We start from the raw sequence: 20,637 nt of genomic DNA, 5'->3' as shown, positions 1-20,637 counted from the left end.
GCATCAAATAATGTGTTTATGAATGAATTTAGGATAGGTTTATTTTATTTAATTAAGGAAAGGATATTATAAGAAAGACAATATTAAACATAAAATTGAAATAGTAAGTGAATAATTCATTATCCAAAGAAATCTAAAGAACATAGGTGTTACTATATAAATCATAGTTCGAGAATTATTGAATCGATACTGCAATATTTTTTCAGAATGGTAAAGTTAGTGAGAGCGTTGAACGAAAAAGTGTCAAAATTTTGACTTGAGAGATCCAAAATAACCACTAGAACATGTCAAACATACAAAACAAATGCAAATACAACAATGTTGAATGAATGAAATAAACTCAAAGTAGCAACTAGAAATAGATTACAACTAAAATTTGAAACTATCTAAGGAGACCTATGATGGTGCTCATGCAAAATTGCACATACATCAAGATTATACCAACATACCTACTATCTCTCTCTAGGAAATCTGCTCGACAAAACTTATATTGGTGGGAAGAAATCATATAGTTGGAAGGTAATCTTCGTCTGGCCTCCAGACGATGACGACAAGGGCACCAAAGTCCCAAAAGTATGACGACAAGGGCATCAATGTCCCAAAAGTATGAAGACAGGGGCACCAATGTCCCAAATATAGGACGAAGGTATTTGCATACCGTTCACAATAGTTCGGGGTATATCTGCCCTTTTTCCCTAGTTAATTTGATCAACCTTATAAGTTGAAGTAGTTGGTGATTAAATATTTAAAGCTAAATCAACAAGTATAAGAGGATGAAAGCATCAAATAATGTGTTTATGAATGAATTTAAGATAGGTTTGTTTTATTTAATTAAGGAAAGGATATTATAAGAAAGACAATATTAAACTTAAAATTCAAATAGTAAGTGAATAATTCATTACCCAAAGAAATCTAAAGAACATAGGTGTTACTTTTCAAATCATATTTCGAGAATTATTTAATCGATAATGCAATATTTTTTCATAATGGTAAAGTTAGTGAGAGCGTTGAACAAAAAAGTGTCAAAATTTTGACTTGAGAGATCCAAAAGACCTCTAGAACATGTTAAACATACAAAACAAATGCAAATACCACAATGCTGAAAGAATGAAATAAACTCAAAGTAGCAACTAGAAAAAGATTACAACTAAAATTTGAAACTATCTTAGGAGACTTATGATGGTGCTCATGCAAAATTGCACATACGTCACGACTATACCAACATACCTACGATCTCTCTCTAGCAACTCTGCTCGACAAAACTTATATTGGTTGGAAGAAATCATCTAGTTAAAAGGGAATCATCGTCTGGAGGCCAGACGACCCAAAATCAATGTTTAGATGCACAATAGGAGGCTGTAGATAGAGAAAAATTGACTTGATCACCTACCACGTCTACTCACCCGTAGTGAGACTCATCCCTTAAATCACAAGGAAACGTTTTACAACGATAAATAAATGTTTGAATAACCCTCTTTGCAATATCTTAGCTAAATTAGGTTTGAAATATATAAAAATAGCTAATATACATTTCTTTTCATATAAAAAGTTTACGTTATAAAACGTATCTACCTTAAATTCGTTCATAATATTCTCCAAAACATTAGTAAGATGCTTTCTTCCTCTTATACTTTCTAATTTAACTAGCTTTAGATCATTTATCAACTACTTGAGTTATGAGGTTGATCAGATTATCTTCCATAATTCGTTAATTTTTTTGGTAAACTGTATGACTCAAATGCTATAAGAGTGCTCAACATTTTGTCTATTTGAGTTGGAGATATCAAACACTCTGTCTCTATGGTAATAGGAGTAACTATAATTAATAATAATTATGTGAATCATGTGCAATTACTTATTCATGTTTCATCTATATATATTGGATGTACACCTCTTTATCAATAAGACTCATTATTCTATCATGGTATCAGAGCAAGGGTTAAACTCTTCCGAAACCTAAAACCTAAAACCCTTCCTCTTGTCGATCAAAAAAAAATCGATACATTCTGATTTTTTCCAATATGGCAGTGGATCCTCTTGCAACTCTCCCCTCTGGCGTGAAATTGCTTCTTCGCAATCATCACAATCTCATACCAGAAAAATGAACTAATCATAATTATCCGGCTTGGTCGAGACGACGCTTTTCGCCAATCTTCTTCTCGGTTGGGTCGACGGTACCTGTGTTGTGCTGCCCATCAATGTCACCGTCACGGACAAAGATGGTAAGGCCTCGAAGGAACCGAATCCTGCTCATATGTTGTGGGCTCTTGTTGATGTTCAAGTTCATTCCTGCCTTCTCGCCGTGATTAGCCCGCAAATTCAGAAGTATGCTCGTGCTTTTACTACCTCTGGAACTCTTTTGAATGCTCTTGCTACCCGCTTCAACTCCTTATCAACGACCCATATTTTCCAGTTGCGTGACCGTCTTCACACACTCCACAAGGGCACTCGCACCATGGTCCAATATCTAGACGAAGCAGCCTCAATTAATTCTGATCTTGATGCCCTCAATGAACTTGTTCCCGAACGAGATGTCATCAATGTTGTTGTTCGGGGCTTGCCTGCCGAATCTTCTTCTCTAAAACAACACATCCGCTATCACAATGTCCCACTCGCACTCAATCAAATATCGGGCTTGTTGAATGCAGAAGAATTAAATCTTGCCATGGAATCCAAATTGGCCCTTGCTGACTCGACAGCGCAGGCAACCCACACCGCACTCTACGCGGCCGGGCAGCGTAGTGGCGGACGGCAAGGCAGCCGCACTGGGCACTGTAGCGGAGGCAGAGGACGGCATTAGTCACTCGGTCAAGCCAACACTTCTGTCCACGTTTGATCGGACCAGGATAGTAGACGCGGGGGAGGCACGTTTTCATCAAGTCGTGATATGCCTGTGTGTCAAATATGTGACAAGCGCGGACACGCGGCTCGTGTGTGTTTGTACCGCTACGATGAGCAGTCTGATTCTGCACCATCCGGAGGAACTCGTGCGATGCATGCATCTACAAGCAACTCGTCCAGTTATTGGTATCTGGATACTGGTGCAAATTCTCACGTGACACCTGATTACTCTCAGCTCCATATTCCGACTTCCTATTCTGGCACTGACACGATCAGTGTAGGTAATGGCCAATCTTTACCCATCTCCAATATAGGTTCCGGCTACGTTTACACCCCCACAGGTACTTTCTCCTTGTCCACATTACATCACGTCCCATCCCTAACATCCAACCTTTTGTCTGTCTATATGTTTACCAATGAAAATAATTGCACTCTTATTTTTAATGCCCATAATTTTAAGATAGTGGAAAATTTAACCAAAAAGATCCGGTACAAGGGCCGCTGTGAGCAAGGTCTATACGCTCTTCCTTCCAAGATATCTGCGTCAATATCGTCCTCTTCAGTAGCTCATCAAGACATTCGTTCCTCTACCTGGCACCGCAGACTTGGTCATCCATGTGCTAAAGTTACTAAGTCCATTATGTCTGTCTTAGGTTTTTCGTTTTCCATTAAGGATCATTGTTAGTCGTGCTATGTAGCCAAATCGAGTCGTTTACCATTTATCTTATCTGACACTAAGGCCACAACGCCATTTGAATTAATGCATTCTGATGTGTGGGGCTCAACCTCCATCTCCTCCTGTAATGGTTTTCGTTACTATATCTGTTTTGTTGATGATTACAGTAAATTTACATGGCTTTATCCCATAAAACGCAAATCTGAAGCATATTCGATTTTTGTAAATTTTGAATGCATGGTGAAAACCCAATTTAGTTCCTACATTAAAATCTTTCGTAGTGACAATGGCAAAGAATATTTAAACAATGCCTTTGGTCTTTTTCTACAATCTCTTGGTATTATTCATCACACATCTTGCCCCTATACTCCTGAACAAAATGGTGTCGACGAACGCAAGCACTGTCACCTCATTGAGACTGTCGTAACCCTCTTTCATGAGTCTCATCTCCCTGCATCCTTCTGGGTCGAGGCGTTGGCCACTACAAACTATCTCACCAACCGCATGCCCACACCCTCTCTCTCTCACACATCTCTTTATGAATATCTCTACAAACACCGTCCTGATTACACTCACTTTCGACCTTTTGGTTGTCTTGCCTTCCCTTGGCTACGACCTCACACTCAACACAAACTTCAACCCCGGTCTACACCATGCTTCTTTCTAGGCTACCACCCAACCATAAAAGGATACAAATGTTTTGACCCCGTCTCTCAAAAAACATGTCTCTCGTCATGTTCGTTTAATCGATGATGAATTTCCCTATCCCCGATTGAGTTCCGTCTCTGCCACGTCCAACCCACTTGGTATTATTCCGATCTTTCCACCGAGCTCACATGTCCTTGTACCGGCACCCATCAACTCATCCATTCCGCAACCAACGAATAACCCCGAATCCCCTATCCAAGTTGGACCACCCAGCCCACAAAATCTACCCATCCCACAAACCCCACCAAGCTTCGACCCACCTCACCAACACCTTCCAACAGCCGCACCAGCACCCCCACCACCATTACATCATATGCAAACCCATTCCAAATCCGGCATTTTCAAGCCCAAAGCCTACACCACTACTTTGCCTGCTATCTCTCCCTCTGAACCTATTACCTACAAACAAGCCTCTAGTAATCCCCTTTTTTGTCAGGCTATGAATGACGAATGCAGGTCTCTTATTAATCAGCGTACTTGGGAATAGGTGCCAGCACCCCGACATCGAAAACCATTTGGTTGCAAGTGGATGTACCGCATCAAACGTAATGCAAATGGATACATATCTCGTTACAAGGCTCATCTACGTGCGAAGGGTTATCATCAAGAGTATGGCATTGACTATAAGGACACTTTCAGCCCAGTCGTCAAGCAGCAGACTATCAATCTAGTATTGTCTCTAGCCTTTCTGCATGGAACTCTTTAGGAGGACATTTATATGGATCAACCACTTGGCTACGTCGATTCCCGCCATCCGCACCATGTATGCAAGCTCAAAAAGACCCTCTATGGTCTTTAACAGGCCCCCCAGGCTTGGTATAATGGTTTTCCTCTTTTATTCACGATATGGGCTTTCGCACGTGCACTCATGACACGAGCCTATTCACTCTACGGCATCCTCGTGGCCTGGTATAATTTTTCTCTATGTTGATGATATTGTGATTACCGGCAGTTCATCTGATCTTATCTCCATTATCACGAAAGCCATGCATCAAAATTTTCAGCTGAAAGATCTTGGCCCTCTCCATTACTTCCTTGGCATTGAGGTACTCCGTACCTCTTCTAGTCTCCTACTTCATCAGTCAAAATACACTGAGGAGCGTCTCACCCGGGCAGGGATTGCTGAATCCAATACTACACCTACTCCCATGGCTGTCCGACCGCCGACCAACTCAAACACCCGTCTATTTGACAATCCGACCCTCTATCGAAGCATTAGGGGCGGACTTCATTATCTGGCTGTTACTCGTCAAGAAATTAAATATACTATTAATCGTGTCTCTCAATCTATGCATGCTCCAACTTAACAGAATTTCCAGGCATTGAAACGGATTCTCCGTTAACTAAAGGGTAGCTCACGTCGTGGGCTTCTTTTCCAAAAAGGAGATCTGGAGCTATCCATCTAGTCAAACTCAGACTGGGCAAATGACAAGGATGATCGTCGCTCCACTACCGGGTATCTACTGTTTCTTGGACCAAACTTAATCTCTTGGTGCACCAAAAAGCAGACGCGAGTGTCTCGCTCTTCTACCAAAGATGCATACAGGGCTATGGCGGCTGGAGTTGCCGAAGCTATGTGGCTTCATCATATTACGGATGCTCTTGGTATTCCTCCTTTTCGCCCAAAGATATACTGTGACAATGAGTCCACCATTTGCGTTACAAAAAATCCAGTCCTTCACGATCATATGAAGTATGTTGGTTCTGATTGCCACTTTGTTCGTGAACAGTTCATGAGTGGTACTATGAGCAAACATCACGTTCTGTCTTCCGAAAAACTTGCAGACATCCTTACTAAACCCCTTCCACCGGTTTCATTACCTCGCTACCAAGCTTCCCCTCGTACCCGTGGATCAGCTTGCGGGCGGATAATAGGGGTAACTATAATGAATTATAGTTATGTGACTCATGTGCAATTACTTATTCATGTTTCCTCTATATATACTGGATGTAAACCTATTTATCAATAAGACTCATTATTCTATCAGTTTTAATACCGTTATTGGATGCCCATGTCATCACCATTGACGTAATTATGTTAGAGTGGGTAAAAGTCTCACATTGTTTGGAGAAGGGTTTGGTGTTTTTATGATCCCTATCTTATTGATGAGAACTTGTGTATTTATTATATATTTTCTTCATTGGTGCTCCTCCAGTAGACATTGATGGTATTCAGAACCTTTTGTTTACTTGAGAGGAAATAAGATTAATGAATCATAAAAGATTTAACCGATCAACCTTATAAGTCAATTAGTTGGTATATACTCTAAAGCTTAATCAGAAAGTACGAAGAAGAAATTAAAGATATGTTTTACCAGATGTTATGAATGAATTTAAGGCAGATATGTTTTAATTATGTGAAGAAAAGAATATTATTAAAAAGATTGTCTTAAGCATAAAATTTGATTTAAAAGAAATATTAACTGTTTTTGTATGTTTCGAATCAAATTTAGCTAAGATATCATAAAAAGATTTAATTGGATACTTATGAATATGATAAAGGTATGTATGATGAGTAATCTCCTAACCCTACTTTTGCAAAGGATAAAAGAATTTTGAGGTAAGACCGAACCCTCCTCTTGTACTAAATCATATAAATTCGCCGCAAAACGAAATTATCAGTGGCAACAAAAACCGCTTCTAATTCTTCTTAAAGTTGCCGTTAATAGTTTAGCGTCAACTAAAGAAACTAACAGTCGAGGCTGAAAGTTTGTTGTATAGCGGCAACCAAATCTGCCACAATAAAAAGAACAGTTGCTGCTAAAAGTTTTTTTTAGCGGCAACTAATCTGCCACAACAAAAATAAAATTAATATTGCCTACTACAGCAATTGAAGAGTACCTAGTTATTTATTTAATAAATTAATTATTCTGACTACACTACTCAGAAAAATACTTAAATGATTATACTGTAGTAGGAAGATATATTAATTAACTAATTAATTACTTAAATACTACGACAGCTGTAGTTGGGATGTTTTTAATTCATAAACTATTATTTTAATATTTTTTTCAACTATTGTAGTCATCTATTTAGATAGTTTAATGGTCAGGACTAGTTTTATATTTTCTGACTACGGTTATCGGCAAAGTCTGACTAATGTAGCTGGTAAATATTTTACGACGTTCAATATGCCGACTACCCAAAAACAGTTAGAAAGTCATCGAAAAATTCCATTTTCCGACTATATTCTGACTATTTTTGCGGTCGGCAAAGAAAGAATTTCTAGTAGTTCGATAAAGCATCAAAGTTATTAGAACATAATAGGTTTCTTTAGACATTACTCAAATCTTTTCTTTTTTCACTGTCATGAAAATTTTCATTCACACCCTATTCAATTACATGGAGAATTAGTTTGAATAGTCGGGGAAATGCTTCAATTAATAGTTGAATATTTGTGTGTAGTCTGCGTCCAATTTTTAGTTACATTCTTGGTTTAAACTTGCAAAACATGCTTCCCAGAATTTTCAGCATCTTCAACATCGTCAGATGTATCCATTAGTTTGTGTCCTGACTCCATTAATTTTTGGCCTTATCAAACTCGCGAAGCATCAACCCCAACTCTTGACGCTTTCCTTTTATATTCAGTTGTTGTTTTGACAGCAATATTACTTGTAACATCATCAATTGAGTGTGTGCACGATTTTGCTCAGAATTGGCAACAACCAATTGTTGATCAACCTTACTTTTTTCATTTAATATTTCTCTCGCATCACCTTGATACTTTTTACTATTGATAGTACCTTTCGTAGCAACATTAATTGTATCAGCAATTTTTTTTGTTATTTTGATTTCTTTTCAAGATCAAGCGACAATTATCTTCATCATGATCTCGGTGCTTACAATCTTATACGATTTGGAATTTTTTCCATTAAATCAAGTATAACCTTGACCGTAGTTGTGCTTGGTGTTGGCTTTTTTGAGTAGCTTTATCGATAGCTATTGTCTTTCCAACTGTCATTGCTATCGACAACAAAGACTTCTTTGTGAACAAATCTGAAGAGATAAGTTCAATAAAAAGCATCAAAGCCACAACTAACATCGTTGTCTCCTTAGGATTATATCCAATGGAATCTGGAAAAACCCTAATTGGTTCTCCTGTCCATGGAAAAACTCCTTACAATGGACACCTTCTAGTTTTTATTATTCACCATCCACCTCTCTCGATACATATAACACAAACCCAAACATATCGACTTTTCTTTTCAAATCTTGCTTACGATATTATATTAGATATGCAATTATTGTTGGATTGACTTAGCATATAAATGTGAAACATCAAAGGAAAGGTATGGTAATTTCAACCAGTCATTATATTATAATATTATAATCTTTGCATTATTCTTCAAATGTGATGATATATTAGTAGTTTATTTAGTTAATTAACAAAACACACGATTCGTAAATTGTTTTTTTGAAATGGCACAACTAATATCATTATATAATTATCTATTAATTATTAATAAAGAAGAAGAGTAATCAATCAAATGAAGTAAATCATAACGTTTTAATAAAATAACATAAAAATATACTCCACCTCATATAACTCTCTACTCATAACTTACTTTTTTTATTTTTATATTTTTCTTATTTTATTTTAAACATTTAAATATATTTTTAGAATTTTTTTCCTACTTTCATATATATCATAGAAAAGAAATAAAAATGTTATTTAAAAAAGTTTTGCCGCAAGTAAAAAATACTTTTTTAAAAACGCACAACATGTGTTATTTCTTGTTTTTTAGTAAATAACATGTCCTCGACTAAGTCACTTGTCCTTGACTACTTTTTTTTCTTTGTACTCTCTTCTAGGTCTTTATGTGTACATTATTTCTTATTTTTAACAAATTACATGTTCTCGACTAAATCACTTGTCTTTGACTAGTGTTTTTCTTTCTACTCTCTTCTAGGTCTTTCCATTTCTCCATTCTCATTGTTCCAGATCCCTGTGATCTTCACTCTGTTGGAACTCTGACCCCCAAATTTGTCAGAGGAACAAGTATATTCTATATGTTACTTTGCATATTACAATAGTTACATTTTGTAAAACAAATAAAATAGTAACACAATATATTATCGCAAAATCCCCAAATCATAGAGGGTAAAAACTAGGACCTACACCTATGTAGGATTTAACTTCATTTCATTAAACTCTGAGCCTCAACGAAAGATTACAAACATATGTAACCTAAGGAATTATGAACTCTAATTCCTAGCTATGAAATTATAAACTCTAATTCCTAGTTACCAAAGACACAACCCCCCATGTATAAGTCTTCTACCATCCGTAAAGTTTCTCAAACTTGTTAGAAGAATCCTACACATATACTTGATTGTAATAAAAATTCTTAATTACAATCTTACAAATTTTTCCTCACAAACTCCCGACACTCCCTAATAAATCTCAAAATTCTCTCAAACTCTTGATCATGTTTTAATCTTCTCTCTATGTAAGTGCACAAAATTCTTCAATGAACTATTGCGATATTTATAGACTTTGAAACTATCCTACGCATCGTTAAACACAACTTAGCCTTCGCCGCTTTTAAATAACTTCTTTAACCCGAACTTGACTCGAACTCCTTCTCACGTTAGTGCTCCTCCTTGCATTCTGCTTTGAAAGGAAAAACATCCACACAGTTTACCTTAACTGAATAAGAAAGTTTTATTAATGACTAACTCTCTCTTCTACTTGGTTTAGACTTTCTCTTCTACTTCAAATTTGAAGTTCACGTGACAAGTTTTTGCTTTTCTACTTCTTTCAGGCTTTTGTCTCCTTTACTTCTGCTTCCTAGTTTGTCTAGTTTACCGATTTGATTAAGAATATTATCTTGTCTGCGTAATCCTTTACAAAAGAGAACTTTATATACTGGTTGGTTGTCGAAAAAGAAATACTTCCACAACATTATAACTTCTAATTCGCGAGGTTGACATTCTTCTTATCCCGGTTGAATTCGGTCTGAAAAGTAGATGTTTGCGCAACCAGTTCCTTTCATCTGTTCCTCTATTTTTCAATTATCAAAAATTTTCTCGTTCTAACACACTCAAAATCAGAGGGGGCGAGGAAGTGTTCGGAAAGGAGCAATTCTTTATACGAGGTGTGTACTTTAATTATCACACTAACTTTCGGAGCTTTTTCCCCAATTGTTGCTGCAATTTTCGGGCATATATATGTTGGTTAATTGTTTTCATTTTTCATTTATTTTTTTCTTTTACCCTTTTTGGTGTTTAAAACTTTTGATTAAGATTTATATATAGAGATGTGGATTATTTTCAAAGTTTGATCTTTGATCGGGTTTGTGAATAGTAGTGATCAAAGGGGTAAAAATAAGATAGTTGATTTTTTTCCTTTTTTTTTAAACTCGTTCTCGATTTCTGATGTTGAAGTTGAATAAATTAAATTTCTAAAATCAATCGTTTTTTTGTTTTTATTCTTTAGTTTTATGTGTGAATATATGCAAATCAATCCGCTACAACTAAAATCAAATAAGGGGGTAGTACTAAAAAGATGATATACCTAAAACATTAATTTTATTACATTATTGTTATATCATGTTAAGAAAATTGTAAATCTTGTACCCGGTAGTCTTTTTGTTAGGTGGATATATGAGTTCATTTTGACATTTTCATCTCATAAAAATATTGAAGAGCTTGATTTCTTAATGGACAAATTAAGAATAGTAGAAGGAGACTATTAGAGAGTTCGATTTATTTAAGCTTTCTGTTGGAGTGGCGTCAATATATGTTATAGTGATGATACCTGTTGATTCCAAATTTTGATTATCCACGATACGATTAATTTTTAAGCTTCTTAAATATTGAACAATTGGAAATAATAGTTTTTGAAAATCAAAAATACTGTCAAGATTATCTTCCAAACACCTTTTGCCATATTTTCTATGGATTATATATCTTTATACATAAAATATATTTATTTGTATAATTTATCTGTAACACTCGATATCCAAAATAGACCATAAACCAGATTTTCAGAAAAATCTACAAGTGCAACAAACGGAGCCATGACGGATCGTAGACTGACCCACGGTCCGTCCTGCACATCCATCAATGGGGTCTGAAACCCCCAAAATATCAGCACAGGAGAATTTAATTAAGTTATGATAAACGGACGGACTTACGGTCTGTAAGTCTGACTACACTCCGTAGTCAATGACCATCGATTAACACCCTATTCACCCGCTCTCTGACAAGAGCCACGGATGACCAGCACGGTCCGTAGGTGGACCCACGGTCCGTAGGTCTGACCATAGGTGGGAATTAGCAGACAGTTAAGGGGGAAATGCAGTTGGACTAATTTCAAATGGTCATAACTTTTAGCACAAAATAAATTAGGTGTCTTATGACCTATCCACAGATATATAATTGATTTATCTTTCCATAGCCACCGACCTTGCTTAATTTAGATCTCCGAGTAGAACATTATCTCTGTTTTAGTAAAGACCTATCGAACAGACCCAATCTACGGAACAAACGACGTACCGTCTGTCCTAATCGTCATTTGGTTCGACAACAACTTACCCAAGGGGTCTTTTTATCTTTTCCCACTGCATTTTAACCTAAGATACGTCGTTTTGACCCTAAATAGTCATATTTTAGTCGTTTTATGCCTAGAAAGATAACAAGAACTTACCTAAGTCAAAATCATAAATCAGAAGTTAGAAAATTAGAAGCAAGAGAGGAGAAAAAGGTCAAGAACCCTAGTTTAAGAACACAACAAGTTTCCAGCAGTTCTAGCCACAAAATCTAAGTGTTTCTCCGTGAATTTGATCACCAAATATGTGGGATTTCACAGGTGGGATACTTTCACCCATTGGGTCCCTAGTTTTAAGTCAATTCTTGATTCTCTTATCATGATCAAACCTAGGTTCCCTATAATTACAACAGAACTTCATGATTTAGTTAAAATATATGTTCCAAATCATATTATCATGTTGTACTCAGATTATCACATGAAATTAAGAACTCTAGATTTGTATTTCTTTAGTTCTTGAATTACACATGCGAGGTCAGATATTTCAGTTATGCAGTTATACATTCTTCAGTTTTAATGTATCATTATCAGATTAAATGTTGCATTCCCAATTTACATGTTCAGTTTTGAGCTATGCAGCAATTACAGAAATTCAGACATAATCAGTTAACTACATAAATCAATGGGAGTAGCATAATACCGAGTTGGACTAGGGTTCGGCATACCTAATAGTCCCAGAACTACTAGCCAAGTAGGTTATAAGTCATTTCTATGGTCAATCAGTTTCGTGATCACGCCAACATCCCTTTATACCTATGACAGGGTATATTGGGTCCTCTCGATGGTGCGTATACATCCCAATCCACATTTAGATTATGTGGTTTTACTATCGGTGATTAGTATCTCCCACAGTTCAATCACGCTCTTTTGCATTGACCATTTATCAGTATATTTATCATTCAGTTTCAGCATGTTATAAATTGGTCATTATATTCAGTTAGCTCATAATTCAGTATATTATGTTAAAATTATTATACTTGCTTTTGATCTTGTTCAGTTATGTTTTCTTTCAGCTTTACTCTATTCTACATGCTCAGTACCTTCAAGTACTGACGCATACGTGTGCTACATCTTCTCGTGATGAATATTCAGGTTCTCAGCATTCAGATCACGCATAGATCGATTTTCCAATCTCCAGTTAAGCAGATTCAGTGGTGAGTCATTCTCCGAGGACAATAGTCATGAGCTTCTTTTTCAGTCTTTTAGTCATTTAGTTTCAATTTTTGCTAGATTTAGTTGGTGCTTGTCCCAGTATTTCTAGTTCAGTTTATTAAGACATAGTATGTTTCAGCTTAGTATTGAGTTAATAACTTCTTTGTATTAAACTCATTGATATCATTTACACACTTATAGAATATGGATATTCCCCATATTTTCAGTTTAAATTATGATTTAGCTTCCGCATTCAGTTTATTATCATTACTATGCTCATAATCATGCCAGCATGGTTATCTTGGGATCACTTGTGGTCCTAGGTTCGATGTCTACGTCTCAGGGGTAGCACGGTGCGTGACATTATCAATTTGAATAAATAGTTAGAAAATCATTTTACGAAAAACATAGTTTCAATTAAGTACGCAACTTATTTTCTTTATAACTAGCAAATTAACTATGATCTTTCGTTTTGAAATAATTATTTTTATGTTGGTAAAGTTAAGAAGCCTGAATAATTAGTTGACTTTATAATCCATGTCATTTACCTTTGAAACTCTCATAAGGGACTTTTATTTAGTCCATATTTGGACCATCAGATAACCTTTAACCCAAAATTTTGGCCCAAATTCACTAAAACCATTTCACATTAAGAGACCCAACACCCAATTCGGGATTTGAAAATTTCCAGATTCCCATATCGTTTTACCCTATATTTTGACCTACAGTTTGTCCTAAATAACCCCCCTCACTCTTAATGCTCAGGGGAGGAGATTTTGGAGGCGTGAAAAAGAACACCCAACTATGTTTTTGGGAGTTCTTATATTCTTCGCTGAAATTTTGTTAATTCGCAACTATTTTGAGTCGAAGTGGTGTTGGAATTCGTCATGTCCAGTCTCGATTTCCAGTCGCTGCATAGAACCATGTAACATTCGTATTCCTTCCTCATTTGATGTGATGTGTTGGGTTTAGTTTTTGTTTTAGCTATTATGAATACATATTTTAGTTAACTAAATAAAGGTGTTTAGAATTAACTTCGTTGTTTAGCACTCTTTGTTAGTTTTAGATCTTTTCTCTTGTGTTGATCTCAATGGTCAAGAATGGAGGTTTATTTCAGCTTAATATTTTGTGAATTAGATGGTGTTTAACTAATTACATCAAGTAGTGTTGTTTAGTCTTTTCCCTCGATTTTTTCGTTTAAAGATCTTTGTCGATAATCAATGTCTAATTATTTTGGAAATCTATGATAGTATCCAGATTTAAGTACCGATATTTGTGCCTTGATTGTACCTTTTTTTAATTAACTTGTCCTTCTTGTTTTACTTGAGAGATTTTCCTTGTGTGTCCTCCTTTAATTTTGCAAGCTGTTAAATATTTTCCTTGTGTGTCTTCCTTTAATTATTGCAAGCTCTGAAATTGTATTTGATTGATCAAATATTCACTTTGCTTTCTTGATTAGAGTTGCTCATGATTCACTTGACTCCTGCAATCATCTGGAACGAGAGCCTGTGCTTTGGTGATGTATCTCATTCCTTTCCTGCAATAACTGACTAGTTAGCATATGCATTTGTCATTATTAAAACATTCGATCATGAGGTTAGCACAATGTTGTGTTCACCTCTTTATGAGATTTGGTATATGAGTTATTAAATTGTCTTTTCCTCTGTTTTATGGCTTTTATTATTTATGACGTCTCAATTTCCATTTTCTTTTTTGAGTCTTTCTACTACAGTATTGTTTTTGTTTATTAAAATCAGTTATCAACATTTGTTGAATTTCTCATAAATAACATCCTAAAACGCCACAAGAAGAAAAGAAAAAAAAACTAGGACCCCACAGGACATTTTTCAATTTTGATCATTTGAATTCCTTAGTAACCCTAATTTATACGTCATTAAGATGTTCCCTTAATAGTCTGCCGTAAAATATAAAAATATTTCCTTATATTCATATCTTTTAATGGTGAAGTGTGCAGAAAGGATAATCAATAATCATTGAAGAAATGTGTGTTTGAACAGATATAAGAACTATTGGAATTGCAGCTTGGAGTGATACCTTAGCTATCATGTGCATCAGAGAGATGAATAAACTCTAGAATAATATTGAAACACTTCTCAGAACATTTGTCTGAATGCAGTGATAGTACCAAAAGAGTGCCATAATAAGGGAGCTAATTCCTCGAAATGTTCCCTCTTTTGGAAAAAAGGAAAACAAAGTCAAACAACTCATTGCCTTTGTTTTCCTTTTCCTGACGAGGGAACTTTTCTAGGATTTGACTCCTTATTGTGGCACTCATTTTATATTATATACACTTCATGCCTACATATATTTTGAAAAGTATTCCATTACAATTGTAGATTTTATTCCTCTCTCAAGTGCAAATCAATCGGGAAGTGGACAAAGAGGTTTTTAGAATTTAACTATGAGAGGGCTATGAGAAGGTATTCCATTCCTCTCACTCTTTATTCTCATGCTATGAATTTTAGACAAATTTTATAAACACGTTTAATGTACACTAATATGTAGATGAAATTTGTTTTTCTGAAAGCCATCACCCATTTGTACGTGGTATTACAGGCAGCAAAAATGCTTCAACGCCATTAGTCTAAAGGATCTCTCCCAATGCTTTCTATTCACATTAACTTTCCAAGCTTATTCTCGAATTGTTCCTATACTTTTCAGGTATACGTTGGTTAATTTTTATGATTTGCATTCAATTTTCTTTTACCTTTTTGGGTTTAAAACGATATCTATTTTGCATTATTATTTGAAGTATTTAAAGCTTTTATTAAGGTTTATATTTTGTGGATGATTTTCAAAATTTTGATCTTTGACTGGGTTTTCGAATACAGTGACCAAAGGGTCAAAGAAGATAGTTGTTTTTTTCCATATCTTTGTGAAACTCGATTCTGGTTTCCGATGTTAAAGTTGATTGGCTTAAATTTCTAAAATCATTATTTTCTTTTATTTTTTAGTCTGAAACAAAAGGTATAAATAAAATGTCATGTCCAACAAACTTTCGAATTGAAATGATTTTTTAGTATCACTATCATCTTCATAAAAAGTCGAAGAAACATAACAAGACGTTGACTCTCAGATTTTGAGGATCCCATAAGAGCGATACATAACCAATAATTAAGGAAAAAAGAGTCAAGACACTTCAAACCTACATTTTGAGATATTCAAAATATAGGAAACTTATTATCAAGCAAAGAGCATATGAAAGTTTATATGAATATACCAACAAAATATTGTGTAGATAAAATCCTTTTACATTGTTAGGATTAATGGGAAACCTTGTTGATGCTTCATATTCTTCTTCAAAGTTGAAGAAGCATATGAAGCACCATCAAAGCTTCTCTTTAATCCTGATAGTATCAAATGATTTTACCTACCTAACATTTTGTTGGTGAAATCAGATAAGTGTTTATGTGTTCTTTCCTTTATAAGAAGCTTCCCAAACTTGAAATGTTTTGATATGAATGCATGTAGTGCTTTAACCCTTTTTTTTTCTTACATGGGTCATTTTTCTTACTTTTTTTGTTTCTCAATGATCTGAGAGTTGACTTCGTGTTATTTTTTTAGATTTTCGATGAAGATGGTATATAGTGATACAGAAAAATCATTTGAACTCAAATGTTTATCGAACACGACATTTGATCACCTCGAGAAAGGGTAAGCAAGAAAATTTTATATGAAGAATGTCTGAGGTGCAGTTTATCAAGATTTTAATAGCCAACTCCCCGGTGTTGGAGAGAATGCTAATAGATCGATAGTTTCTTGATCAAGAACTTCGTGATACAAGATTAATTTTAAATTGAAATCTCAATTTTTTTCGTGTGCATCACCTAAAGCAAAAAATGTCTAAATAGATTTAAGATGATCTCAATCTTTTGCTTAGAAGTTTAAACTCAAAAGGGAGGAAGAGCTGTTTATTCAGTATTATCAAAAGTGACTCTATGCAACTACCGAGATGGGTAAAACGGTAATTTAGTAAAAGTTTTCAAAAGTGACCTTTTCGGTCATTACATTATCCACCACTAAAACCATGTTCATCCTCGAACATATGGAAGAAGAAGGAAGAATAGACAACGTTATCAAAGCTCAGTTATGACCTACCAGTCGGTGTTCGTCTTTCCAAGTGAGCTCTTCCTTAAGACCATTAATCAAGATATACTACAAAGAACTGAACTTCCGAATAAAACTTTTATCAATTCACAGAATAACCATTGAACTCAATCTAAACTGAAACACTCTGAACTATAACATAATCACCATGATGATTTTTTTTCCAGAAAACCACAATCAAATTCTGATCAATACCACCTACCACCGATGTGAAATTGAACTAACCACCACATACTCATAATGAATAAATCATGATACATATTATTAAAATTCCCTTTCACAATACAATCTTTTCACGAGTTTAAGTTATAAGAATTTGACTTTAGATATTGAGTACTTATTAAGGCAGAATCAAACTTATCTAACCCGTATGAGGAAATGATAAAGTAAACACCCAACAAGCGATACACTTAAAATGTAGAACCTCTAACAACACTCTTAGACAATTATAACTCTTCATATCTCTTATATAATTTGTCATAAGCAAGGTCATGCATGTAGAATCATTAGTATACTTTAACTATTTACTTTCGTTTTGAATAAAAATTGAATACTTATTAGACTTACTTCAGGTGATGCTTGAACTTTTAAACTTAATTATATTGAATGGAAATTTGAATGATTAGGAATGTATTTGATGTTTGATTTTATTGTTCAATTTTCACGAATGAATTGTAGTATAATTTAACAGATGGTGTATGAAATAAACAATTTTTTCTTTATAAAACTGCAATTTTTTTACTATAGTAATCATCAAAATGACCTAACTTCTTCAAAAAATAAATATTCTCTGCTACAGCAACCGGAGAGTACCTATATAATTATTTAATAAGATAATGATATATTCTGACCTCAATACTCGGAATAATACTTAAATGATAATAAATATGTTATATATGCCGACTTACTGTTGTCGCAAGATATATTAATTCAAATATTTAAGTAATTAAATACTACGACAAGTGTAGTTGGGATTTTTTAAAACTAATAAACTATTATTTTAATATTTTTGCGACTACTGTAGTCAGTCATTTAGATAGTTTAATGGTCAGGACTAGTTTAATATATTTTCCGACTACCGTAATCGGCTAAGTCTTAGTACTGTAGTTGCTAAATATTTTATGACATTCAATATGCTGACTACCCAAAAATAGTCAGAATGTCATCGAAAAACTCCATTTTCTACTACATTTTAACTATTTTTGTGGTCGTCAAACGATGAATTTCTAGTTCGATAAAGCATAAATGTTATTTGAACATAATAGGTCTCTTGAGACATTACTAATATCTTGTATCTTCTCACTGCATGAAAATTTTCGGTCACACCCTTTTCACTACATGGAGAATTATTTTGACTAGTCGGGAAAAGACTTCTGCGACTAGTTCAATTTTTGTGTGCAACCAGCGTCAAATTTTTAGTTACATTATTTGTTTAAACTTGCAAAACATGCTGCCCAGAATTTTCAGCATCTTCAACATCAGATGTCTCCATTAGTTTTCTTCCTTACTCCATTAATTTATGGCCTGAACCAACTCGTGGCACATCAACCACAACTGTTGATGTTTTCCCTCTATATTCAGTAGTTGTTTGGACACCAATATTACTCGTAACACATCTATTGAGTGTGTATGATTTTGCTCAGAAGTGGCAACAACCAATTGTTGATTAACCTTTTTTTTCATTTAGTATTTCTCTCGCATCACATTGATACTTTTCACTATTGATAGTACCTTTTGAAGAAAAATCAATTGTATCATCAATTTGTTTGTTGTTTTAATTTCATTTCCACATCAAACGACATTTATCTTTTTCATGATATCGGTGCTTAAAATAATTAAAATACAAAGGTAGGTTATCATATACAATCTCTTGAAAAATCTCATTCAACTTACCATATTTTCCATCCTCAAACTGCAATCTTATATGATTTGGAAGCTTTTCCATTAGATCAAGTATAACCTTGACCCTAGTTGCGCTAGGTCTTGGCTTACTTGAGTAGCTTTATCTATAACTATTGGCTTTCCATCTGCCAATGCTATAGACAACAAAGACTTCTTTGCAAAAAAATCTAGAGAGATAAGATCGATAAAAAGAATCAAAACCACAACTAACGTCGTTTTCTCCTTATGATTATATCCAATGGACCATGGAAAAATTTTACCTTGGTTCTCCTGTCCATGGAAAACTCTCTACAATGGACACCTTTGAGTTTCTAGTGTTCACCATCCACCTCTCTCGATACATATAACACAAACCCAAACATATCAACTTTTCTTCTCAATTCTAACTTACGAGATTATCTTTGATATGCAATTGTTGTTGGATTAACTTCGCATATAAATGTGAGAAACCAAAGGAAAGGTATAGCAATTTAAACCAATCATTATTTTATAATATTATAATCTTTGTGTTATTCTTCAAATGTGATGATATATTAATAGTTTATATAGTTTATACACAAATCACGCGAGTCATAAATTGTTATTTTGAAATGGCAAAAGTAATATTTTTATATAATGATCTATTAAATGTTGATAAAGAAGAAGCGTGATCCAAGCATTTGAGTGTGTTATCTAGTGATCCCTCATTCAAATTACCAGATTTTCCATCCTCAAACTGCAATATTATATGATTTGGAAGCTTTTCCACTAGATCCAGAATAACCTTGACCCTAGTTGTGCCGGATCTTGGCTTGATTTGTGTAGCTTCATCTATAGCTATTGGCTTTCCATATGCTGATTCTATACACAACAAAGACTTCTTTGCAAACAAATCTGGAGAGATAAGTTCGATAAAAAGAATCAAAACCACAACCAACGTCGTTTTCTCCTTAGGATTATATCCAATGGACCATGGAAAAACCGTACATTGGTTATCCTGTCCATGGAAAAATTCCTCTACAATGGACACCGTCGAGTTTTTAGAATTCACCATCCACCTCTCTCGATACATATAATACAAACCCAAACATATCAACTTTTCTTCTCAAATCTAGCTTACGAGATTACCTTACATATGCAATTAGTGTTGAATTAACTTCGCATATAAATATGAGAAATCAAAGGAAAGGTATGGCAATTTCAACCAGTCATTATTTTATAATATTATAATCCTTGCTTTATTCTTCAATGTGATTATATATTAGTTGTTTATATAGTTGATTCACAAATCACACGTGTCATAAATTGTTATTTTGAAATGGCACAAGTAAATTATTATATAATTATCTATTAAATGTTGATAAAGAAGAAGATGATTCTACCATTTAAGGGTGTAATCTAGTAATCAATCAAATGAATTCTATCATAACGGTTTAATAAAATAAAATAAAAATATACTCCACCTCATCTAACTCTCTGCTCTTTACATATTTTTATTTTATTGTTATATTTTTCTTATTTTGTTATAAGTATGTAAATATATTTTTAGAATTTTTTTCCTACTTAAGTATAGATCATATAAAAGAGATAAAAAATGTTACTTAAGAGTTTTGCTGCTAGTAAAGTTAACTTTTCTAAAAACGCACAACATGTGTACATTATTTCTTATTTTTCAGCAAATAATCTGTACTTGACTACT

The sequence above is a fragment of the Solanum pennellii genome, chromosome 9 (assembly GCF_001406875.1).
Source record: "Solanum pennellii chromosome 9, SPENNV200".
Classification (NCBI taxonomy): Eukaryota; Viridiplantae; Streptophyta; class Magnoliopsida; order Solanales; family Solanaceae; genus Solanum; species Solanum pennellii.
The sequence above is the reverse complement of the archived record's forward strand: the minus strand, read 5'-3'. Positions refer to the sequence as shown.